Source organism: Triticum aestivum, chromosome 2B, assembly GCF_018294505.1.
Source record: "Triticum aestivum cultivar Chinese Spring chromosome 2B, IWGSC CS RefSeq v2.1, whole genome shotgun sequence".
Classification (NCBI taxonomy): Eukaryota; Viridiplantae; Streptophyta; class Magnoliopsida; order Poales; family Poaceae; genus Triticum; species Triticum aestivum.
Window position 1 is genome coordinate 627,981,412 of NC_057798.1, and position 27,869 is coordinate 628,009,280.

The window sequence follows — 27,869 nt, forward strand, 5'->3', positions numbered from 1 at the left end:
CATCTTTTAGCCATAGAACTTGTTGGAGACTTCATATCTCTCAACTCGGGTATTTGCTTGAAGTATCAACTTCAACTCCTGGAACATCTCATATGGTCCATGACGTTCAAAAACATCTTTGAAGTCCCGATTCTAAGCCGTTAAGCATGGTGCACTAAACTGTCAAGTAGTCATCATATTGAGCCAGCGAAACGTTCATAACGTCTGCATCTGCTCCTGCAATCGGTCTGTCACCTAGCGGTGCATTAAGGACATAATTCTTCTGTGCAGCAATGAGGACAAACCTCAGATCACGGATCCAATCCGCATCATTGCTACTAACATCTTTCAATACAATTTTCTCTAGGAATATATCAAAATAAACATATGAAAGCAACAACGCAAGCTATTGATCTACAACATAATTTGCAAAATACTACTAGGACTAAGTTCATGATAAATTAAAGTTCAATTAATCATATTACTTAAGAACTCCCACTTAGATAGACATCCCTCTAATCCTTTAAGTGATTACGTGATCCATATCAACTACACCATGTCCGATCATCACGTGAGATGGAGTAAGTTCAACGGTGAACATCATTATGTTGATCATATCTACTATATGATTCACGCTCGACCTTTTGGTCTCCGTGTTCCGAGGCCATATCTGCATATGCTAGGCTCGTCAAGTTTAACCTGAGTATTCTGCGTGTGCAAAACTGGCTTGCACCCATTGTAGATGGACGTTGAGCTTATCTCACCCGATCATCACGTGGTGTCTGGGCACAACGAACTTTGGCAATGGTGCATACTCAGGGAGAACACTTCTTAATAATTTAGTGAGAGATCATCTTAAAATGCTACCGTCAATCAAAGAAAGATAAGATGCATAAAGGATAAACATCACATGCAATCAATATAAGTGATATGATATGGCCATCATCATCTTGTGCTTGTGATCTCCATCTCCGAAGCACTGTCATGATCACCATTGTCACCGGCGCGACACCTTGATCTCCATCGTAGCATCATTGTCGTCTCGCCAATCTTATTCTTCTACGACTATCGCTACCGCTTAGTGATAAAGTAAAGCATTACAGGGCGATTGCATTGCATACAATAAAGCGACAACCATATGGCTCCTGCCAGTTGCCGATAACTTTGGTTACAAAACATGATCATCTCATACAATAAAATATAGCATCACGTCTTGACCATATCACATCACAACATGCCCTACAGAAACAAGTTAGACGTCCTCTACTTTGTTGTTGCAAATTTTACGTGGCTGCTACGGGCTTAGCAAGAACCGTTCTTACCTACGCATCAAAACCACAACGATAGTTTGTCAAGTTGGTGCTGTTTTAACCTTCGCAAGGACCGGGCATAGCCACACTCGGTTCAACTAAAGTTGGAGAAACTGACACCCACCAGCCACCTGTGTGCAAAGCACGTCGGTAGAACCAGTCTCGCGTAAGCGTACGCGTAATGTCGGTCTGGACCGCTTCATCCAACAATACCGCCGGACCAAAGTATGACATGCTGGTAAGCAGTATGACTTATATTGCCCACAACTCACTTGTGTTCTACTCGTGCCTATAACATCAACGCATAAAACCTAGGCTCGGATGCCACTGTTGGGGAACGTAGTAATTTCAAAAAAATTCCTACGTACACGCAAGATCATGGTGATGACATAGCAACGAGAGGGGAGAGTGTTGTCCATGTACCCTCGTAGACCGTAAGCGGAAGCATTATGACAACGTGGTTGATGTAGTCATACGTCTTCACGATCCGACCGATCCAAGCACCGAATGTACGGCACCTCCGAGTTCAGCACACGTTCAGCTCGATGACGATCCCCGGGCTCCGATCCAGCAAAGCTTCAGGGATGACTTCCGTCAGCACGACGGCATGGTGACGATGATGATGTTCTACCGGCGCAGGGCTTCGCTTAAACTCCGTGACGATATGACCGAGGTGGAATATGGTGGAGGGGGGCACCGCACACGGCTAAGGAACGATCCATAAATCAACTTGTGTGTTCTGGGGTGCCCCCTGCCCCCGTATATAAAGGAGCAAGGGGGGAGGCCGGCCAGCCCTTGTGGGCGCGCCAAGGAGGAGGAGTCCTCCTCCTAGTAGGAGTAGGACTCCCCCTTTCCTACTCCTACTAGGAGGGGAAAGGAAGGGGGAGAGGGGGAAGGAAAGAGGGGGGGCGCCGCCCCCCTCCTAGTCCAATTCGGACCAGAGGGAGAGGGGCACGCGGCCCACCCTGGCTGCCCCTCTCTCTTTCCACCAAGGCCCATGTGGCCCATTATCTCTCCCCGGGGGGTTCTGGTAACCCTCCGGCACTCCGGTTTTCTCCGAAAACGTCCGGAACACTTCCGGTGTCCGAATATAGTCGTCCAATATATCATTCTTTATGTCTCGACCATTTTGAGACTCCTCGTCATGTCCGTGATCACATCCGGGACTCCTAACAAACTTCGGTACATCAAAACTTATAAACTCATAATAAAACTATCATCGTAACGTTAAGCGTGCGGACCCTACGGGTTCGAGAACTATGTAGACATGACCTAGAACTATTCTCGGTCAATAACCAATAGCGGAACCTGGATGCCCATATTGGTTCCTACATATTCTACGAAGATCTTTATCGGTCAAACCGCATAACAACATACGTTGTTCCCTTTGTCATCTGTATGTTACTTGCCTGAGATTCGATCGTCGGTATCTAATACCTAGTTCAATCTCGTTACCGGCAAGTCTCTTTACTCGTTACGTAATGCATCATTCCATAACTAACTCATTATCTACATTGCTTGCAAGGCTTATGGTGATGTGCATTACCGAGAGGGCCCAGAGATACCTCTCCGACAATCGGAGTGACAAAACCTAATCTCGAAATACGCTAACCCAACATGTACCTTCGGAGACACCTGTAGTACTCCTTTATAATCACCTAGTTACGTTGTGACGTTTGGTAGCGCCCAAAGTGTTCCTCCGGTAAACGGGAGTTGCATAATCTCATAGTTACAGGAACATGTATAAGTCATGAAGAAAGCAATAGCAATATACTAAACGATCAAGTGCTAAGCTAACGGAATGGGTCAAGTCAATCACATTATTCTTCTAATGATGTGATCCCGTTAATCAAATGACAACTCATTTGTCCATGGCTAGGAAACATAACCATCTTTGATAAACGAGCTAGTCAAGTAGAGGCATACTAGTGACACTATGTTTGTCTATTTATTCACACATGTATTATGTTTCCGGTTAATACAATTCTAGCATGAATAATAAACATTTATCATGATATAAGGAAATAAATAATAACTTTATTATTGCCTCTAGGGCATATTTCCTTCAACAAGCGCCGCATGGCGGGCGGACAGGAGGCGCCAAGCCTGTCGCCTAGTCGGCACGCCACCTGGCCCCCACCACAACTATTCGAATTCCACCTGGCGGCCGCAACCTCGGCCGGATACTGGCGCCCGACTCCGCCCAGGCGGGCGGAGCAGACGGTGGAAGGCCATTCGAAGAGCGAAAATGTTGAGGCCCTCCGGCTGCCCAAGTCGTAGAGCCTCACCAGCTTCAGGGACTACTGACGGGGGGATAGACCCAGGGTAGCCTCATCTGCACCTTAGCAGATTTCAAGACATCGGGGCTAGCCCAGCCCCTCAGCCCGACTGGTCACAAGGCCGGTTCCCATGGACGACTGGAGTCGACAGGCCGCATCCTAGAAGGCGGCGCGCCTTAGAAGGCGGCGAGGGCATGGGCCGGCTCCTGGCAGGCGCCCATCGCCACCTCAAAGTCTGCACCCACCTGCTACGACAAGACAGGGCATGGCAACAGTGCCCCCTGCCACCCTTGAATCCCGGAAGGAACGTGGCCACAGTGCAGACATACCAGGCGGACATCCCCCGCCTGGCACGACACTGTAGCCACGCGGCCCGTGACGACGCCTACGTCAGGCTGGGCGATGCCCCCACGATGGGCAGTCGGTATGGCCCGCAGGTGGCGGGCCATACTAGCCGCGTGTACCAGAAGATGGCAAGGCCTGAGCAGGCGGCCTCAAGGGGTGGCCGACTCCTAGCAGGCGGCAGCCCCTTCCCTTGGACTCTGTTTCTACCTCTTGAGCATGCGTTGGTTTTTCCCTTGAAAAGGAAAGGGTGATGCAGCAAAGTATTTCCCTCAGTTTTGAGAACCAGGTATCAATCCTGTAGGAGGCTACACTCCAAGTCCCTTGTACCTACACAAACAATCAAGAACCTTGCAACCAACGCGATAAAGGGGTTGTCGACCCCTTCACGGCCACTTGCAAAAAGTGAGATTTGATAGAGATAATAAGATAAATAAATATTTTTGGTATTTTTATGATATAGATTGAAAAGTAAAGATTGCAAAATAAAGTAGATAGGAAACTTATATGATGGAAAATAGACCCGGGGGCCATAGGTTTCACTAGTGGCTTCTCTCAAGATAGCATAAGTATTACAGTGGGTGAACAAATTACTGTCGAGCAATTGATAGAAAAGTGCATAATTATGAGAATATCTAGGCATGATCATGTATATAGGCATCACATCCAAGATTAGTAGCCGAATCCTGCCTACATCTACTACCCTTACTCCACACATCGATCGCTATCAAACATGCATCTAGAGTATTAATTTCATAAGAACAGAGTAACGCATTAGGCAAGATGACATGATGTAGAGGGATAAACTCAAGCAATATGATATAAACCCCATATTTTTATCCTCGATGGCAACAATACAATAGGTGCCTTGCTGCCCCTACTATCACTGGGACAGGACATCGCAAGATTGAACCCAAAGCTAAGCAATTCTCCCATTGCAAGAAAGATCAATCTAGTAGGCCAAACCAAACTGATAATTCGAAGAGACTTGCAAAGATAAAAAATTATACATAAAAAAATTCAGAGGAGATTCAAATATTTCTCATAGATAAACTTAATCATAAACCCACAATTCATCAGATCTTGACAAACGCACTGCAAAAAGAATTACATCGAATAGATCTCCAAGAAGATCGAGAAGAACATTGTATGGAGAATCAAAGAGAGAGAAGAAGTCATCTAGCTAATAACTATGGACCCGAAGGTCTGTGGTAAACTACTCACACTTCATCGGAGAGGCTATGGCGTTGATGTAGAAGCCCTCCATGATCGATTCCCCCTCCGGCGGAGTGCCAGAAAAGGCTCCAAGATGGGATCTCACGGGTACAAAAGGTTGCGGCGGTGGAAATAGGGTTTTGTGGTGCTCCTAGATGTTTTTGGGGTACGCAAATATATATAGGCAAAGGAAGTCGGTCAGGGGAGCCACGAGGGGCCCACGAGGGTGGGGGCGCACCCACCCCCCTAGGGCGCGCCTCCCTACCTCGTGGCTTCTCGGTTGCTTCTTGATGTCCACTCCAAGTCTCCTAGATTGCGTTTGTTCCAAAAATAACTCTCCCGAAGGTTTCATTCCGTTTGGACTCCGTTTGATATTCCTTTTCTGCGTAACACTGAAATAGGCAAAAAAACAACAAGTTGGGCTGGGCCTCTAGTTAATAGGTTAATCCCAAAAATAATATAAAAGTATATAGTAAAGCCCATTAAACATCCAAAACAGGTAATATAATAGCATGGAACAATAAAAAATTATAGATACGTTGTAGATGTATCAAGCATCCCCAAGCTTAATTCCTGCTCGTCCTCGAGTAGGTAAATGATAAAAACAGAATTTTTGATGTGGAATGCCACCTAGCATATTTCTCAATATAATTTTCTTTATTGTGGCATGATTGTTCAGATCCAAAAGATTCAAGATAAAATTTTAATATTGACATAAAAATAATAATACTTCCAGATAATAATACTTCCAGCATACTAACAAAGTAATCATGTCTTATCAAAATAACATAGCCAAAGAAAGCTTATCCCTACGAAATCATATAGTTTGGCCATGCTTCATTTTCGTAACACAAAATGCTCCCCTTATGCATAACCCCGATGACAAGTCGAGCAATTGGTTCATACTTTTTAACGCGCTTCAGCTTTTTCAACCCTCACGCAATACATGAGCGGAAGCCATGGATATAGCACTTTGGGTGGAATAGAATATGATGATATGGGTTATGAGAGAAGACAAAAAAGGGAGAAAGTATCACATTGACGAGGCTAATCAACGAGCTAGGGAGATGCCCATCAATTGATATCAATGCAAGGAGTAGGGATTGCCATGCAAAGGATGCACTAGAGCTATAAATATATGAAAGCTCATCAAAATGAAGCTAAGTGGGTGTGCATCCAACTTGCTTGCTCATGAAGACCTAGGGCATTTTGAGGAAGCCCATCATTGGAATATACAAGCCAAGTTCTATAATGAAAAATTCCCACTAGTATATGAAAGTGACAGCATAGGAGACTCCCTTATCATGAAGATCATGGTGCTACTTTGAAGCACAAGTGTGGAAAAAGGATAGTAGCATTGTCCCTTCTCTCTTTTTCTCTCATTTTTTTGGTGGGCTTCTTGGGCCTTTTTTTTTCTTTGGGCTTCTTTGGCCTCTTTTATTTTTCATAAAGTCCGGAGTCTCATCCCGACTTATGGGGGAATCATAGTCTCCATCATCCTTTCCTCACATGGGACAATGCTCTAATAAAGGAAATTATCACACTTCTATTTATTTACAACTCAAGAATTACAACTCAATACTTAGGACAAAATATGTCTCTATGTGAATGCCTCCGACGGTGTACCGGGATATGCAATGAATAAAGAGCGACATGTATGAAAGAATTATAAAGGTGGCTTTGCTAGAAATACGATGTCTACTACATGATCGTGCAAAAGCAATATGACAATGATGGAGCGTGTCATAATAAACGAAACGGTGGAAAGTTGCATGGCAATATATCTCGGAATGGCTATGGAAATGCCATAATAGGTAGGTACGGTGGATGTGTTGAGGAAGATATAAGGAGGTTTATGTGTGATAGAGCGTATCTTATCACGGGGTTTGGATGCACCGGCGAAGTTTGTACCAATTCTCAAGGTGAGAAAGGGCAATGCACGGTACCATAGAGGCTAGCAAAATGCGGAAAGGTAAGAGTGTGTATAATCCATGGATTCACATTAGTCATAAAGAACTCATATACTTATTGCAAAAGTTTATTAGCCCTCGAAGCAAAGTACTACTACGCATGCCCTTAGAGGGATAGATTGGTAGGAAAAGATCATCGCTCATCCGCGACCGCCACTCATAAGGAAAGCATTCAAAGAATACCCCATGCTTCAAATTTGTCACATAACTTTACCATACGTGCATGCTATGGGACTTGCCAACTTTAACACAAGTATTTCTCAATGTCACAATTACCCAACTAGCATGACTCTAACATTACCACCTTTATATCTCGAAACAATTATCAAGTATCAAATTATCATAGTGTTCAATGCATTTTATATGATAGTTTTTATTATACCCAACTTGGATGCCCATCATATTAGGACTAGTTTTATAACCAAAGCAATTACCATGCTGTTCTAAAAGACTCTCAAAATAATATAAGTGAATCATGAGAGATCAACAATTTCTATAAAATAGAACCACCACTATGCTCTAAAAAGATATAAGTGAAGTTCTAGAGCAAAATTTTCTAGCTCAAAAGATATAACTGAAGCACATAGAGTATTCTAATAAATTCCAATTCATGTGTGTCTCTCCAAAAGGTGTGTAAAGCAAGGATGATTGTATTAAACTAAAAAGGAAATACTCATATCATACAAGACACTCCAAGCAAAACACATATCATGTGGTGAATACAAATATAGCCTCAAGTAAAGTTACCGATGGACGAAGATGAAAGAGGGGATGCCTTCCGGGGCATCCCCAAGCTTAGGCTTTTAGTTGTACTTGAATTTTATCTTGGGGTGCCTTGGGAATCCCCAAGCTTAGGCTCTTGCCACTCCTTATTCCATAATCCATCAAATCTTTACCCAAAACTTGAAAACTTCACAACACAAAACGCAACAGAAAATCTCATGAGCTCCATTAGTACAAGAAAACAAATCACCACTTTAAGGTACTGTAATTAACTGATTATTTATTTATATTGGTGTTAAACCTACTGTATTCCAACTTCTCTATGGTTCATACCCCCCGATACTAGCCATAGATTCATCAAAATAAGCAAACAACACACGAAAAACAGAATCTGTCAAAACAGAACAGTCTGTAGCAATCTGTAACTTGCGAATACTTATGTAACTCCAAAAATTCTGAAATAACTTGGTGGACGTGAGGAATTTGTCTATTAATTATATTAAAAAAGAATCAACCTAAAAGCACTCTCCAGTAAAAAATGACAGCAATTATCGTGAGCGCTAAAGTTTCTGTTTTTTTACAGCAAGATCACAAAGACTTCACTCAAGTCTTTCCAAAGGTTCTACTTGGCACAAACACTAATTAAAACATAAAACCACATCTAACCAGAGGCTAAATAAATTATTTATTGAATAACAGCAAGGAAAAATATTGGGTTCCCTCCCAACAAGCGCTTTTCTTTAAAGCCTTTTTAGCTAGGCATTGAGATTTCAACGATGCTCACATGAAAGACAAGAATTGAAGCATAAAGAGAGCATCATAAAACATGTGACAAACACATTTAAGTCTAACATACTTCCTATGCATAGGTTTTTTATAAGCAAACAAATTATCAAGGCAAGCAAAAACTAGCATATGCAAGGAAGAAGACGATAGCAATCTCAACATGAAGAGAGGTAATTTAGTAACATGAAAATTTCTACAACCATATTTTCCTCTCTCATTACATGTAGGATCATAAGCAAATTCAGAAAAATAGCTATCACATAAAATATTTTCAACACGATCCACATGCATGCGAAGTTGACACTCTTCCAAAATAGTGGGATTAACATTAACTAAAGTCATGACCTCTCCAAGCCCACTTTTATCAAAAATTTCATGAGATTGATCAAAATACAAATATGTGGGATATAAATTTACTCTTCCAAACCCACTTTCAATAATATTGCAAATACTATTATCAATCTCATATTCATCATGGGGGTTAAATAAATTTTCAAGATCAAAAGAAGAATCACCCCAATCATGATCATTGCAACAAGTAGTAGACATAGCAAAACTAAAATCCCCAAGCTTAGGGTTTTGCATATTATTAGCACAATTGACATCAAGAGAATTTATCAAAAAATCATTGCAATCATGCTTTTTATTCAAGGAGTTATCCTGAATCTCTTGATAAATTTCTTCATCACAATTTTCAGATTCACGAATTTCAAGCAAAGCTTCATAAAGATAATCTAGTTCACAAAACTCACTAGAAATTGGTTCATCATAATTGGATCTCTTAAAAAGATTAGCAAGCGGATGAGGATCCATAGATCTTAGGTTCTCTGTTTAGCAATAAATAAACAACTATTCCAACCAAACGAGCAAACCAGCCAAGTAAGACATCAAAGCAAACAAAAAGACGAACAGAAGAAGGGCGAATAAAACGACAAGGGTGAAGTGGGGGAGAGGAAAATGAGAGGCAAATGGCAAATAATGTAATGTTAGGGAGAAGAGTTTGTGATGGGTACTTGGTATGTCTTGACTTGTAAATATACCTCCCCGGCAACGGCACCAGAAATCCTTCTTGCTACCTCTTGAGCATGCGTTGGTTTTTCCCTTGAAGAGGAAAGGGTGATGCAGCAAAGTATTTCCCTCAGTTTTGAGAACCAAGGTATCAATCCAGTAGGAGGCTACACTCCAAGTCCCTCGTACCTACACAAACAATCAAGAACCTTGCAACCAACGCGATAAAGGGGTTGTCAATCCCTTCACAGCCACTTGCAAAAGTGAGATCTGGTAGAGATAATAAGATAAGTAAATATTTTTGTATTTTTATGATATAGATTGGAAAGTAAAGATTGCAAAATAAAGTAGATAGGAAACTTATATGATGGAAAATAGACCCGGGGGCCATAGGTTTCACTAGTGGCTTCTCTCAAGATAGCATAAGTATTACGGTGGGTGAACAAATTACTGTCGAGCAATTGATAGAAAAGTGCATAATTATGAGAATATCTAGGCATGATCATGTATATAGGAATCACGTCCAAGATTAGTAGACCGACTCCTGCCTGCATCTACTACTATTACTCCACACATCCACCGCTATCCAGCATGCATCTAGAGTATTAATTTCATAAGAACAAAGTAACACATTAGGCAAGGTGACATGATGTAGAGGGATAAACTCAAACAATATGATATAAACCCCATCTTTTTATCCTCGATGGAAACAATACAATACGTGCCTTGCTGCCCCTACTGTCACTGGGAAAGGACACCGCAAGATTGAACCCAAAGCTAATCACTTCTCCCATTGCAAGAAAGATCAATCTAGTAGGCCAAACCAAACTGATAATTCGAAGAGACTTGCAAAGATAACAAATCATACATAAAAGAATTCAGAGGAGATTCAAATATTTCTCATAGATAAACTTGATCATAAACCCACAATTCATCGGATCTCGACAAACACACCGCAAAAACAATTACATCGAATAGATCTCCAAGAAGATCAAGGAGAACATTGTATTGAGAATCAAAGAGAGAGAAGAAGCCATCTAGCTAATAACTATGGACCCAAAGGTCTGTGGTAAACTACTCACACTTCATCGGAGAGGCTATGGCGTTGATGTAGAAGCCCTCTATGATCGATTCCCCCTTCGGCGGAGCACCGGAAAATGCTCCAAGATGGGATCTTACAGGTACAGAAGGTTGCGGCGGTGGAAATAGGGTTTCATGGTGCTCCTGGATGTTTTCGGGGTACGTAAATATATATAGGCGAAGGAAGTCGGTCAGGGGAGCCATGAGGGGCCCATGAGGGTGGGGGGCGCCCACCCCCCTAGGGCGCGCCTCCCTGACTCGTGGCTTCCTCGGTTGCTTCTTGACATCCACTCCAAGTCTCCTGAATTGCGTTTGTTCCAAAAATAACTCTCCCAAAGGTTTCATTCCGTTTGGACTCGTTTGATATTCCTTTTCTGCGAAACACTGAAATAGGCAAAAAACAACAATTTGGGTTGGGCCTCTGGTTAATAGGTTAGTCCCAAAAATAATATAAAAGTGTATAGTAAAGCTCATTAAACATCCTAAACAGGTAATATAATAGCATGGAACAATAAAAAATTATAGATACGTTGGAGATGTATCATCTGTGCACAATTAACCAGAGGTGACAGGGTGTGACTACAGTGATCGCCCGCTAGGCGGGGGCACTGTAGCCATGCGCCCCCCGACCAAGCTATCGTCATCAGGGGCAAGGCTATAGTGTAGCCTGGTCCCCCTGGCCCATAGGCGGCGGGCCCTACCTGTCGGCCGAGTTCACGGTAGCCGGTGGGACCCACCAGGCGGCGGTCCCCTGCAGTCGGCAGAGAAGCCGGAGCCCAGAGACACTGACGACCGGGTCCTAGGACCAGCCGGATTACCATTGTACCCCTGGGGGGTAGGCCTATATAAACCTCCCAGGGTCACCCATGCAAAGGATTCAACCCATTTAGATCACACACCCCCACAGCTAAGGAGAAGTAGAGCTAGTTGCCTTCTTCCTCCTCTAGCCCGAACTGCTCAAGGAGCAACCTTGTACTCACTGTTGATCATAGTGACGCGGAGACCCCGCAGAGCAGGATTAGGGGTGTTATCTCCACGGAGAGCCCCGAACCTGGGTAAGACCCGACGTCATTTGCGGTCTTGCCTACTCCCGCTTCTAAAGCCCGACGATGTTCTATTGACCCCCGACATGATTAGCCACCCGTTGGCATATATCGAGGAAATACCACGACAGTTGGCTAGTGTGTTAAGATCTCATTATTGAAGTCTTGAGTTCAATTCTCAGCTTTAGCATGATTTTTTAGGCTATAAAACTACAATATGGAAACTACTAGCATCAAGATTTGTTTCCAACATCTTTTCTCCCAAAAATTATCAGGCATGCGATGTGTGAGTTATCAAGCTATTCGCATAAAAAATAACCGAGGGTATTTCATCAACGTGCCTCCCTCCACCCGGTCGCCAAATTTACCAAGACCTAGGTACATAAGTTATCAGGTCAGCGACATGTGAGTTACCGTGATATTCACATAAAAATTATTGGGGGTATTTTCATCACCTCTATTTGCCAATCTTACCAGGACTGGAGTTCATAAGTTATCAGTGTCCGATGTATGAGCTACCTTGATATTCAGACCAAAGTTACCGGGGGATATTTCATCAACACCCACCCTTATGCCAAAGTTATCAGGATTGAGTTATATAAGTTATCAGGTCTGTGATATGCGAGTTACCCTGATATTCACACAAGAGTGACCGGGGAGTATCCCCTCTGGTCGGCAAAATTACCAGGGTGTCATCAACTCTAGATGAGTTGGTAAAATAGTCTACTTAAGTGCAGAAAAGATTGGGCATTGCATTAATTGTTGTGCAAACGTAGAAGAGGAGACAAGTTAATAAGGTATTGTTATTTTTCATTTTCACTCAAGGTATAAAAGTAGTCTAATCCGACTGAAATAATATATCAGAGTCTTAGCTCAGCTGGTAGCCTACCGTGGCTGCAACCAATAGGTTCCGTGTTTGATTCCTACAAGCGCCTCTTTTTTATTTTTCACGCACGAGAATGAAAACCGCGCGGGAGAAGCGAATCAAGCGATCGCCGGGTCGTACGGATCTGTCCCGAACATACGATCGACTGGACGTTAGCTTTCTCGTAAAGTATTAGCTGGGTTCAGCTCTGTCTTCATGCTTTATTCTATTATACGGACGGTGTCATCTTTATGCCCTTTTTTCTATGTGATGAGTCATCTTTATGCTTTCATCCCTTCAGGTAATGAAGTTGGAAGGAGACCCCTCCTTAATCTCAAGGTACGTACTCTACCCCTCACAAATCTGGCCAACAGACTATGTAATAATGTATATGGCTAAAAGCATGCATATCGTGAAACAAGCATCACAAAAAAATGTAAGCAGAGGTGATGTATCATTATCGATTTTGCAATTCACTAATTTTTATTGTGTTTCTATAGTGGGTTTAGGATGGCTTACCACTCATATCACTAGATTTCATTCATTATTGTATTTGTTTTATGGGGCGACACTATAGTCTAGGCCAACTTCGAAATGGCAACTACCCCGAGCCCCATGTGTCGGTCTTTAGCTTGTATCGTGGGTCTGGCCCAAGTCGCCAACACATACACATCCCCATGATCTATCACCTGTGGGTCCGACCCAAGCACCAAACACATGCAAATCCACACAAGTATGTATGTCGATAAAGGAAAGAAACAAGAGGATTGTGTCCTCTAACAGTATGTGCCGCTCTCACGGATTTGACAAATATCATCGTATAGTTAAATAATTACATATTTGGCTTAAGATCTCTATTTCAATGTAATAAGAAATAGAAAAACCTTCTCTTCCGGTGAAGTCATTGCCTTCGTGGTATGTGCTATCATTCTTGCCAATTCATCACAAATGTGAGACACGGTGCAGGAAAATGAAGAAAAGATCTTGAATGATGCTCTATGACATGCTCAAGATTAACATACATGTATGAGAAGATATATATATATAAATCCAAAAGATAAAAATATTATTCTAGGATATTGGAGAGGTCCGGTTTAGGAAAGAAAGGAAGGAGAAAACCGAAAATCCGTTGGTGCTCCCGTGAGCCCGCGCTCCTGCACGCGAACATATTTTTTGAAGTGCCAAAAAAATTCCAACAAAAATTCTATGTGTTCTTTGTCACATCCAAATGCTACATACAAATTGGTAGGTAAAAAGATTAAACATTTTGGCCTGTGCAAAAAAAAAACACCAAGTGTTACCCCAAAATGTCACCCTAAATTTGCTTTTTTCAGCGGCGAAACACCGTTTCGCATGAAAATTTTCAAGGATTCTTGCGACACTAACATGAACATCTACATTAAAAAAAATAGAATTTTTTGAAAACATTTACTATATTTTTTACTATTCATGCGTGAGCACGCGCTCCCGGGAGCCAAAACGCCATCCTCAAATAAAATAACATTCTTATTTGATGTTTCAATCATTCTACTATTTATCAACTGTAGAACATATCTTCTACAGTCACTATCATGATACAATCCGTGTGCCCGAGATAAAAAAATGTACTCTGAAAGTTGCTAAAAATATGAAAATAATTTTGTATTTAGATACATTGTGTTTATCATGTCGCAGTATCTCAAAATTCATATTAAACTTGCAACCTCGAGAAATAAGCAAATCAAATTATGTTATAGATTGTAGTTAATTATTTGAAGATGGGACACAAATTTAGCTCGTTAACACAAGCAATGCTGAATTTGTTGTTTTTATTGCTCGAGCTATGTATCAAATTTTGATTTGAATTTTTATGACATTGTATATGCTATTATATCTACTTCAGAAATTATCTTTAGATATTTTTGCAACTTCAAAAAAATATTAATCTGTCGGTGCACCAATTACACCACAAATGTGGATGCACCAGATGTGTTATTCTATCAACCCATCCTTCACCAGAGTCCACACTCTTCCAGATCATTAAAGGATCAAGGATGTAGATTAGGGGGGGGGGGGGGTCTTCGAATAGGATATTACAAGTTTTAATTATATTCATTTTAGGGAATTACAGATATAAAGATAGTATAAGTGTGACCACATGAGATAGCCTGCATGAGATGGCAACTAGCAACAAAAATCTTACTCCCTCCATTCCTAAACATAAATATTTGTAGAGATTCCATTATGGACTGCATACAGATGTATATAGATGCATCTTAGAGTGCGGATTCACTCATTTTGCTATATACATCTCTAAAGACCTATATTTAGGAACGGAGGGAGTGCAAGATAAGAAAAAACGGTTACCACTATAAGCAAGTAAAGGAGTAAGTTTACCATAAAATTTAATGGAAGGTTCACCAGGAAATGCCATTCTATTCCCATTCCATGATAAGATATTCATTCTGCTTCTGTTATGTAAATACCATTTACACTATGCTTTTGTTTCTTAGTGGAACGGACGGAACGTTTCCGCCCAGTTTTCATCCCTAGTTTCCGCCCAGTTTTCATCCCTAGAAAGAAGCATGTAAACCCACACGGTAGCTCTGTCCATAAAACGTAGATACTACAAAATGTAAGTTAAAAATTATAATAATTACATTGCTATATCCGCTCATCTCTGTCAGTGATTATATTAAAGTACATGATGTTTTAACTGGTAAAAGGTAAAAGAGTAATGCTGCATCTACAAAGATTTACTTAAAGATTTTATGTACAAACTAATGTGGAGAATTGTGATTGGTTGGTAATAGGGGGATGATGGGGCCCACCTTACTTAAAATGGGGGGGGGGGGGGGTTAGTTTGGAAGGTTAAGTAAACCTTTCTAAGTCTTTGTACGTGTAGCATTACTCAGGTAAAATATGCTAGAAAACTCAACAGAAAGCATACATCCTTAAGTACCTTTTAATTAATGAAGCATACACGACGGATCTTCATAACTATGCCTAAGTGGACCACGGCCAATGTTGTACGTATACCATTCTAGCCGATAGATATCTAAAACTATAACTAACCTAAACATATCTACCCTTTTGCAGTTTAAATAATATTAGAGTTGCGTCGAATATACTATACAAGATAGGTTACAGTTGGACTTGTAGCTTTGTATCGCGTTTACATAAGATGTGGAGTCGTGTCCTAGTAGGACACTTGTATCTTAGGCCTCTCATATATAGCAGGGGTAGACACACGATGTAACCTATGCCAACATAATAGCACTGAAACGCAGGGGATGCCGGCGGCATGTGCCGATGTCTAGGGCGACCGGGTGCGGTATTGTAGCGGCGTCATGGGAAGGAGCGCTCATAGTCAGGCCCCGAAGATGTAGCATATCGGTGAACCTCGTCAACAAATTTCGGTGTCGTGCTCGTGTGATTGCTTGGTCCTCGGATGACCGACGATATGCCTCGGTTTTATTCTAACAAGTGGTATCAAAGCTACGTTGTTCGAAGGTCGTGGAACATTAATCTAGAGGATGAAGAAGCAATCGCGTGGTTGGATGCCTAGGCGGTGGTGAGTTGCAGCAGCAGGTCATGAGAAAGCGACTCGGCAAGATGCGGCGGCGTGTCGTGCGCGGACAGACAGGCAGCAGGCCGGGACCCTGGCTGCGAAGCGCAAGGCGCGTGCGTGGGCTGCAGCCGAGGAGAAGCCAGGCAAGTCACGGGCCAAGCGGCAGCTGGTGAGCGTGTGTACGCGTGCATATGGAGGAGCGCAAGACCAGAGTCGTGTACATCTAGGTATCGATCGATATTTGTTTGGAGACCAAAAGGAGGACCGAGTCCTCGTGTGACACAGCGAGGCAAGAGACATATCCTTTCGGCGGCAGGGAAAATCCATTGACACATGATTCACATCCATCGGAAATTAGCAAAGAGGCATTGGCAAGGCAAAAGCAATTAGCATCAAGAGTGAAAGCCAAGACAGGAGCTGCTCACGTGAAGACGAAGTCTGGTTGGTTTTGCTAGTAGCAGTGTTCGTGTACTTTGCACGTCGCATGGAAAGGCCGGATAATTTTTTCACATGGTCAGCTGTATGAAGAACCAGGGCGCCAGCGGGTACCAGGTTTGAGGTGGAGAAGTTTAAGGAAATGAAAACCTTGGATTATGCCAGACAAAGGTAAAAGATTGTTGGCGCGACATGGATGCTTGAAGAAGTTGCAGAAAGTCATGTCAGCTAAGATGAAATTATCATGTGATGGATGCAAATTCACGGAAGACGATTTGGGAGCCTCGAGCGTGTCGTATAGTCGAACGAGTTCGGCTGGGTCGGACTGGGCAGTCTGATGGGATCGACGTGAGTCGGTTGGAACAGAAGACGATGGTGGGATCGGCGAGGATGACATAGGAGCATGATGCTGATGGTGATAGACTTCTGGGCGTGAAAACAGGTGGCACAGGCCTGAGTGCTTGTGTGACTTCGACAAGACTATGGCGTGGGGTTGATTCAAGATGGCGTACACATGTGAACTTGAAGTCGACGGGATGCGAGGGTGGACTGATCATCTACCATGGAGTCATGTTGAAGGTGGAGCTGGATTGAGGGGCTACAGTGTAAGGATCCAAAGAATCGAAGCCTATTTAGCGGGAAAAAGCGAGGGACACGTAGTTCGGACTAGAGCCCAGTGGTCTGATGGAAGCGTGAAACTCGTCATCGATCGATGATGATCGGTGGTACTCCGCAGTGGAGGTTGAGTGGTGTGGGTTCGCGACCCTTGAGACTCGACCAGGACAGTGGAGGCTCAACGCGGTAATAGCGGCGAGGCATGCGGTACGCATGGGGCATGGAGACGGGCCAGGGCTCTGGTGGTCATACATGTGGTGAGACAACTGCGAATTTTACTCGGGATGACTACAAGCAATGGTGAAATTCCTTCCAGTTTCAGACAGACGGTGAAGGAAGAGCGGCGATGTTGAGTTCAGGCAACTCTTATGTGTGACACCCAATATATGAGTTGTTCACTTTCACGCAGGTCAATGGTCGGTGTGTGATGGCGCTGAACGGATACTTCGGAAGTTGGGAGCACAAGCTAGAGTAACAAGGAACTTAATTTTGCTCGAGTGTTGACCGTGGTCAAGAAAAAAAGGGACTACAAGTTGCAAGTGGAATCATATGGAGTCTTGGAGTAGCAGCGGTGCTCATGGGATAAGCTCAAGCAAGTCCAATGTACATGAAAGTTTGACGCATGGACGAACTCAAGGTGATGGAGAATATTCGCCAAGGTGTAGTTTGTTAGAGTTGTGTCGAATATAGTGTACAAGGTAGGTTACAGTTGGACTTGTAGTTGTATCGTGTTTACATAGGATGTGGAGTCGTGTCCTAGTAAGACACTTGTATCCTAGGCCTCTCATACATAGCGGGGGTAGACACACGATATAACCTATGCCAACATAATAGCACCGGAACACAGGGATGCCGGCGGCATGTGCCGGTGTCTAGGGCGAGCGGGTGCGGTATTGTAGCGGTGTCATGAGAAGGAGCGCCCATAATCAAGCCCGGGGATGTAGCCATATCGGTGAACCTCGTCAACAAATCTCGGTGTCGTTCTCGTGTGATTGCTTGGTCCTCGGATGACCGACGGTATGCCTCAGTTTTATTCTAACAAATAAGCACACCATGTTAAACGGCTCTACTTAGCTCTGCAAAAAAATATCTCTACTCAACAACCCGTGCCTCCAATATTTTCGTAGCATGTGTAGAGGACACATCTCTGTGGTATTGTGAGTGTGGTGTTAATATATTTGATGCCATATTTATATTCATTTTTCGTCACCGATAGGGCTATCTAGTAGGAAACCCGGTAACAGGTGAACGTATTGACGAAAGATCCAAAGTGCCATTTGCTCACGGATTTGGTATAATATCAGATCAATTATATGAGGTAATTAACCGTCCATCTGCTCATACAATTGTGTCAAAACTGTTGTGTTACAAGTAATACTCATAGTATAAATTTCTTTCATACAGATGATATCGGGGCATTGTCAAGGACAAGACTACAAGAATCCTACAAACGTGTTGTGTGCTAAAGCCCTGGGTACTTTCAATAATGTAAGAACACCCATTTATTCCATAAATATGAACTACTCCCTCCGATTCAAAATAAGTGTCGTGGTTTTAGTTCAAATTTAAACTAAAACCACGACACTTATTCTGGATCAGACTGAATACTATCTAACCAACTACTGAAGGCTATAACGGTTCTAAATAATCCAATTGCAGCTCCTCTCTGAAGTTATGTCGCCGCATATTTTGTTGATCAAATGCGTGGGGAAACGGCTAAAACATCCGCCAGCTCCTCCTCCACTTGACTGTATTGTGAGTGAGCATCATGCATACACCTCTACCCTATATGTGTTCCACTTTCATTGGACTGACCCGATCATGCGTACCCGATGGATCAGGACTACGCCCACTACCTATCGTACTTCTGGGCGAACGACGAGCGCACCCGAGACGCCCTCGGCGTCAAGGACGGCACCGTGGACGAGTGGGTGAGGTGCCAAGATGGCGGCCTCCCGTACACCAGGGACATCCTAAGCAGCATCAAGTATCACCGGAACGTTACAGCCAACGGCTACCGCGCGCTTGTATACAGGTCCTGACATTTTGCCCTGTTACTACTGCATAATAAACTAGGATCGGTTGGAGTGAGCCAGCTGAAAGATTGTTCGATAAAAGGTGATTTCATTATCTCAAAATGTAGCATCAAGCGTATACAAACCAGCTGAAAGATGGAGCGTTATTCTGATAGGATTTTGTTTGGTGTCCATTGCAGCGGCGACCACGATTCGGTGGTGCCGCACCTGGGGACGCAGGCGTGGGTGAGGTCGCTTGGCTTCCCCATCGTCGACGAATGGAGGGCGTGGCATCTCAATGGCCAGTCTGCCGGGTTCGTCATTGTTTCATTTTGGTTGCATGCTCTGTTTACTTCACTCTCTGACAGTAATTCATCTGCTTTCTTTTCACTGGTTTGCAGATTCACCATTACTTACTCCAACAACACGACATTCGCAACCGTAAAGGTAAGCAAATTACTCCCCCTTCTCTGCGTGTGTTGGTGGTGGGATGCTCTGGTTTAGTAGACCATCGGTTCTAAATTGCTGCTCTGGTTTTGGTTTTCAGGGAGCCGGTCACACGGCGCCTGAGTACGAGCCTGACAGGTGCTTCGCCATGTTCAGCCGTTGGATCCTGAATCAACCACTCTAGTCTATTTGTATTCTGCACTGTGAAAAATAAACCCTGCACATGTAGTTCCCACAAAACAAACGTGCACAAGCAAGATGTGTTGATGCAAGATGTGAGTTCCTGACTTTGCAGTGGGGTCATCTCCCCGGTGCGACAATTTTCAAACAAGAAAAGAAAACTACACAATGCTAAAATCAGCAGTTTTGCTGCCACCAAGGTCCACTTTGGACAGGAACAGAAGCGCTGAACATCAAAGATGTTGTAGAAGATTGACATGCGAGCCCATTCCGGCTGACGCCACCAGAACAGCCTTGTTGACCTCCGATGTCGTTGCCGCTACATCCCGATTGCCTGTGTTGCCTTCCAGCCCTGGAATTGCCTCGGCGGGATTGTTAAGAAAATCGGTAACTGGTAGCTGCTCGGTTGACTTGGGAGTAGCGATTAATTGATGAATCGGTAAATTAACTGGATTAATGAGTCGACCATTAATCGGTAGATTAAATAGTAACCTAGCAACATATATCTATATATTTATGTACTATACCATACTCTCATGTTCTCAGTTATGTAATATATACCAAAATATGTTACAATTTGGTCGAACCCTACCTATTAAGGAGCGAGAGGGCGATGGGAGGGGTTACGGGCCAAAAATTTGAGCTTTGTTTCCCCAGAAGTTAATGGGATAGCAACGAATAATCGGCCTGCCAACCTTTTACTCGGTCTCACATGCAAGTTAATCGGCCTGACAAGTTAACGTGACGAATATGTGTTAATTGATTCGGCCATCCTACGAGTAGCGAATAACTAGCCCGTTAACTAATTAATCGGTTGAATTCTTGAACAGTGACTACTAGGCAACATATCCGGGGTCCTCTGCCGCCATTCGGCCATAGCTGGTGCTCATCGTCGGTCGTCGTGTCTGCGACCCTGCCCGCGCACAAGGTATTTGACAAATTACACCCAACAACTTTTCTGTTGTTTGTTGGTTACTGTCAAAAATTGATCGTGAAACACTCAAATATGTAGATGAACAGGTTGTGGGAGTTGTACTTGGATGATTTTGCATTAGAGGAGGATGAAGAAGCTGTTGATTCGAGTTGATGCCCACCGCGATCATTCGAGAGGAGGATTTTAGGAGACCGAGGCATGGCTCTCGGACTGGGTCGTCATGATCTAGTGAGGGATTACTTTGCTCAGAGTGAAACATATCCCACGAAATAGTCTCGGCAGTGATTACGGATGCACCAAGATCTCATCAACACCTTTGCAAGAGCTGCGGAGAAACATCATCATTCGTTTCCATTCAGAAGGAATGCCATAGGAGAAGCAAGTGCAACTCCATTGTTGAAGATTACAACGGCTTTGCGAGTGCTTGCGTATGGATGTCCTACTGATGCCATCGATGACAATGTCTGCATCGAGGGAAGATATCATCCTCGAGTGTGTGCACAGATTCGCCACAGTCATGACCGAGATATTTGGACTGGTGTACTTGAGGGCACCCACTGATAAAGATACCGAGAGGCTTTTGGAAAAAAGTAAAGAGAGAGGTTGGCCATGTATGCTTGGATCCATTGATTGTATGCACTGAAGATGGAAGAATTTTCATGCGCCATGAAAATGTTAATACAAAGGGCATTGCCATGATCCAACCATCATTCTTGATGCAGTTTGCATCACATGCTTTGTGGATTTGGCATTCATACTTCGCTCTCACAATCACCTTAATGTCCTTTAGAGATATCCTCATTTAGCAAGGCTTGTTGCCGGTGATGCTCCACCTTGCAACCATATTGTCAATGACCATAAGTACAACATGGGGTACTACCTTGCGGATGGTATCTATACCCCATGAGCCACATTTGGAAGGCAATACAATGTTCTCAAGGCAAAAAGAGATCTAACTTTTTAGCATGCCAAGAATCAGCTAGAAAGGTTGTCCAGACAACTTTTGGTTTACTTCAAAAATGCTTTACAATTATCTGTGGCCCTGCTGAGTATTGGAAGCCTCAGAGACTGTGACAAGTCACTAGATCATGATTGGCGTGTGTTGCCGTGCCCGTCAATTTTGGCGATGGAACAATAGGTAAATTGCAAAAAAAAACATATACATGGATGTTTGCGGCCTGGAAATTAAATTTTCATGACGGATATTTATTTGGCAAGTCAGAACATATTAATGTATCATGCATAAAAATAAATTAAAAATCATGGATGAAGATATTTTTTTGAGGGAGGATGAAGATATTATTTTATTAGTCTTATGGATGAGTTTTACATTTGTTAGTAAGTGAAGAATCTTAAATCTGGTCATTTCTTAATAAGTTTTTGAATGATTGGGTGGGTTGTTAGTCTTTTATCACGGTTAGCCTTGATTTCAAAATAGGCACATGCGCTTCACGTGTAGAGAGGTCCAAACAACCATGAAGCATCAAATTTTGCAGGATAAGTTGCATATCGTCATCCGAAAAGACCAAGATACGGAATATGAGAGTTTAGAAACATGGATGTGTGAGAGTTGTCCATACCAAACAGTATATCCAGAAGGAAATGTAGAAATATTTGAGAGAAATTAGCCGATGGAAACATGGCTTGACATAGGTAGTTGGGCTAATTTGTGTAAAGTTAAAACTAATGCACTCACATATTTATTTCATTTCACATTATCTTCGTATACGAGAATATAAACTAAAAATGACAGATCTCTTTTTTCTTGCCAAGTGTCGACTATGCCCTAGATATATGACCTCAAGCCTCTCAAAGATGTGCTTTACTAAGTTGTCCAGCTTCCCATATGCAAGTTCCACACTCTGAAGCTCGAGCGGTATAAGAAGAGCCACACATCTAGTTCATTTTGATTCACAACAACATATGAATCAAGTTACAACATAGAATGCAGCTAATCAAAGAAAAATAGTTATAGCTAGTGCAAGGGATTAATTTCTTAACACAAAATCTAAACATCAATTCTTTCTTATGAATTCAATAATAAAGTTGTGCCTATATGCATCAATGGAGAAAGTAAATGCTAGAAAAAAGCAATCGGCTTCATGCACATACAACAGTAGCGTTGTCTTCCTCTTCTATGGACAAAGAGAATTAGATCCCGATGGAATTATTATCTCTACTAATCAGGCATAACCCTAGTCTAGCAAAACTACCCTTCTAAGGATCCCAATTCAAACAACAGTTGCCGAAATGAAAGTACGCAACCAAACTATTACAAACCACAATATCACTTACAGAGATAATGGTAAAAGTAGAAGCGCCGAGGAAAAATACTGACAATATGTTCAAGGGTATAAATAATTCTGTCAGTAGCATTCTTTATTAACGATGCATGTTATAAGATTTATAACACTTTAAACAATCTAAAGTTCCCATGATATATGTCTGCAAGTGCTTATATAGAGTGCGCCAGGACCCTAGCCGTCCCCCGTTACAGAGGGTTTAATGTACATAAAGGAGGGGCATTACTGATAACGCCAGCCATAAGTGTCATTAATGTCCATGAAGACTACAGAGTGAATGTCCGACCGTTGTAGTTCCGTCTGACTCCTGGTCTTCATAGGTCGAGTGGTTTCTTGTATGGTCGAGTGGTCTTCGGAAAGGTGGGATACCCGAGTGATATTGTTGGTCAAGTGGATTGCACTTGACGTCTTTCTTGGGTACTCCCTATTGTCTCTTGAGCTTCCTTGCTTCTAGGGTAGTGACCTTGGGTAGGGCATGTAGGTCAGGCCTATGACCCTACCCTAGGTCTATATCCTCATCAGTACCCCCTTGCCAAACTCATGGCAAGGCACATAACATGTTTGGTACACAACATGGCATACTTTATAGAACCTATGGCCAAGGCATAGGGAATGACTTTCATTCTCTCTATCTTCTGTCAAGGTAGAGCTATTGAGTCTTACTCAATTTCACACTTTATAACACATGCAAGAACCCTTTCTTTGACTGATCCATTTTAAACTTCTTCAAAACTTTATCAAGGTATGTGCTTTGTGAAAGTCCTATTAAGCGTCTTGATCTATCTCTATAGATCTTGATGGCCAATATATAAGCAGCTTCACCGAGGTCTTTCATTGAAAAACTTTTATTCAAGTATCCTTTTATGCTATCCAGAAATTCTACATCATTTCCAATCAAAAATATGTTGTCCACATATAATATTAGAAATGCTACAGAGCTCCCACTCACTTTCTTGTATATACAGGCTTCACTGTAAGTCTGTATAAAACCATATGCTTTGATCACCTCATCAAAGCATATATTCCAACTCCGAGATGCTTGCACGAGTCCATAGATGGATCGCTGGAGCGTGCACACCTTGTTAGCACCTTTAGGATCGACAAAACCTTCGGTTTGCATCATATACACATCTTCTTAGAGATATCCATTTAAGGAATGCAGCTTTGACATCCATTTGCCAGATTTCATAAAATGCGGCAATTGCTACATGATTCAGATAGACTTAAGCACCAATACGAGTGAGAAAATCTCATCATAGTCAACACCTTGAACTTGTTGAAAACCTTTTTGCAACAATTTGAGCTTTATAGATAGTAACACTACCATCAGCGTCCGTCTTCCTCTTGAAGATCCATTTATTCTCAATGGCTTGCCGATCATCGGGCAAGTCCACCAAAGTCCACACTTTATTTTTATATATGGATCCTATCTCAGATTTCATGGCCTCAAGCCATCTGTCAATATCTAGGCTCATCACAGATTCTTCATAGTTCGTAGGTTTGCCATGGTCTAATAACATGACTTCTAGGACAGGACTACCGTACCACTCTAGTGCGGAACGTGTTTTGGTTGACCTACGAAGTCAAGTAGTAATTTGATCTGAAGTTTTATGACCATTATCATTAGCTTCCTCTCTAGTTGGTGTAGGCATCACGGGAATGTTTTTTTCCTGATGTGCTACTTTCCAATTCGAGAGGAGGTACATTTACCTCATCAAGTTCTACTTTCCTCCCACTCACTTCTTTAGAGAGAAACTTTTTCTCTAGAAAGGTTTCATTCTTGGCAACAAATATCTTGCCTTTGGATTTGTGGTAGAAGGTGTACCCAATTGTTTCCTTAGGGTATCCTATGAAGACGCACTTCTCCGATTTGGGTTCGACCTTATCAGGCTGAAGCCTGTTGACATAAGTGTCGCAACCCCAAACTTTAAGAAACGACAGCTTAGGTTATTGCCAAACCACAGTTCATACGGTGTCGTCTCGATGGATTTAGATGGTGCCCTATTAAATGTGAATGCAGCTGTCTCTAACGCATAACCCCAAAACTATAGTGGTAAATCGGTAAGAGACATCATAGATTGCACCATATCTAATAAAGTACGGTTACAACGTTCGGACATGCCATTATGCTGTGGTGTTCCAGGTGGTGTGAGTTGTGAAACTATTCCACATTGTTTTAAATGAAGGCCGAACTCGTAACTCAAATATTCGCCTCCGCGATCAGATCGAAGAAACTTTATTTTCTTATTATGATGATTCTCCACTTCACTCTGAAATGCTTTGAACTTTTCAAATGTTTCAGACTTGTGCTTCATTAAGTAGATATACTCATATCTGCTCAAATCATCTACGAAGGTTAGAAAATAACGATACCCACCGCGTGCCTCAACACTCATCGGACCGCATACATCGATATGTATTATTTCCAATAAGTCATTGGCTCGCTCCATTGTTCCGGAGAACGGAGTTTTAGTCATCTTTCCCATGAGACATGGTTCGTAAGTATCAAATGATTCATAATCAAGTGATTCCAAAAGCCCATCTGCATGGAGTTTCTTCACGCGCTTTACACCAATATGACCTAAACGGCAGTGCCACAAGTATGTTGCATTATCATTATCAACTTTTCATCTTTTGGCATCAATATTATGAATATGTGTATCACTACGATCGAGATTCAATAAACCATTAACATTGGGTGTGTGACCATAGAAGGTTTTATTCATGTAAACAGAATAATGATACGTCTCCAACGTATCTATAATTTTTGATTGTTCCATGATGTTATATTATCATTCTTGGATGTTTTACAATCATTTTATAGTCACATAATATCATTTTTGTTACTAACCTATTGCCATAGTGCCCAGTGCCAGTTGTTGTTTTTTGCATGTTTTTTACATCGCGGGAAATCAATACCAAGCGGAGTCCAAACGCAGTGAAACTTTTTGAGGATTTTTTTGGGCCAGAAGACATCATGTGGGCCAGGAAAGCACCTTGGAGGTGCTCTAAGGGGAGCACAACCCACCAGGGCATGCCTGGGGGCTCAGGCACGCCCCGGTGGGTTGTGTCCACCTCGGGTGCCCCCTGAACCACCTCTTTGCTATATAAATACCCCAATATTGCAAAAACCCTAGGGGAGTCAACAAAAATCAATTCCAGCCGCCGCAGAGTCCAGAACCACCAGATCCAATCTAGACACCATCAGGAGGGGTTCATCATGTCCATTGGTGCCTCTCCGATGATGCGTGAGTAGTTCTTTGTAGACCTACGGGACCGTACTTATTAGCTATACGGCTTACTCTCTCTCTCTCTCTTGATTATCAATACAATGGTCTCTTGGAGATCCATATGATGTAAGTCTTTTTGCTGTGTGTTTGTTGGGATCTGATGAACTTTGAGTTTATGACCAGATCTATGTTTTTATTCATGAAAGTTATTTGAGACTTCTTTTATCTCTTATATGCATGATTGCTTATAGCCTCGTATTTCTTCTCCTACATTTGGGTTTTGTTTGGCCAACTTGATCTATTTATCTTGCAATGGGAAGAGGTGCTTTATGATGGGTTCGATCTTACGGTGCTTGATCCCAGTGACAAAAAGGGAAACGACACGTATGTATCGTTGTTATTAAGGATAAAAAGATGGGGTCTATTTCTACATAAATAGATCTCTACATCATGCCATCATTCTTATTGCATTACTCCGTTTCTCCATGAACTTAATACACTAGATGCATGCTGGATAGCGGTCGATGTGTGGAGTAATAGTAGTAGATGCAGGCAGAAGTTGGTCTACTAATATTGGATGTGATGCCTATATAATGATCATTGCCTGGATGTCGTCATGATTATTTGAAGTTCTATGAATTGCCCAACAATAATTGTTTTCCCACTGTTTGCTATTTTTCTCGAGAGAAGCCATTAGTGAAATCTACGGCCCCCGGGTCTCTTTTAATCATATTTGCCATTGCGGTCTATTTTCCTTTGCATTTATTTTCAGATCTATTAAACCAAAACTACAAAAATACCTTGCTGCAATTTATTTGTTCTGCAATCTATTTATCCTATCTACCACTTTTATCTCATGTTATTTGCTAATCTTGAGGCGCCGTACCCGAAAGGGATTGACAACCCCTTTAACATGTCGGGTTGTGAGTATTTGTTATTTGTGTGCAGGTGCTGTTTACATGGTGTGAGGAGGTTCTCCTACTGGTTCGATAACCTTGATCTCATCACTGAGGGAAATACCTACCGTCTCTATACTGCATCATCCCTTCCTCTTTGGGGAAATACCGACGTAGTTATAGCAGACATCAAAAGGAACTTCTGGCGCCGTTGTCGGAGAGCATCTTCAACATCAACCAGGTTCGTAATCACAAATCTCATCTCATCTCCTCACAATTTACATTATTTGCCATTTGCCCTTTCGTTTTCCTCTCCCCCACTTCACAAAAATTTGTCGTTTTATTCGCCCTCTTTTTTGTTCACTGTTTTCTAGTCAGATCTGTTTTTGAGTGCAATCTTGTTGTGAAGTCATCATGACTCAAGAGAACAGCAAGTTGTGTGATTTCTCAAATACCAACAATAATGATTTTATTAGCACTCTGATTGCTCCTCCCGCCACTAGTGAAGAGTCTTGTGATATTAATACTGCTTTGCTGAATCTTGTCATGAAAGATCAATTTGTCAGTACTCCTAATGAGGATGCCGCGTCCCATCTTAACACATTCGTGGAATTATGCGATATGCAGAAGAAAAAAGATGTGGACACTGATGTTGTGAAGTTGA

The 27,869-nt window shown here is 42.4% G+C and overlaps 1 pseudogene; it reads left to right on the plus strand.

The window, feature by feature from the left end:
- LOC123039338 (serine carboxypeptidase-like 19) overlaps positions 1 to 19,846 on the plus strand; it is a 43,203-nt pseudogene extending 23,357 nt beyond the window's left edge.
- The last annotated feature ends 8,023 nt before the right edge of the window (positions 19,847 to 27,869 follow it).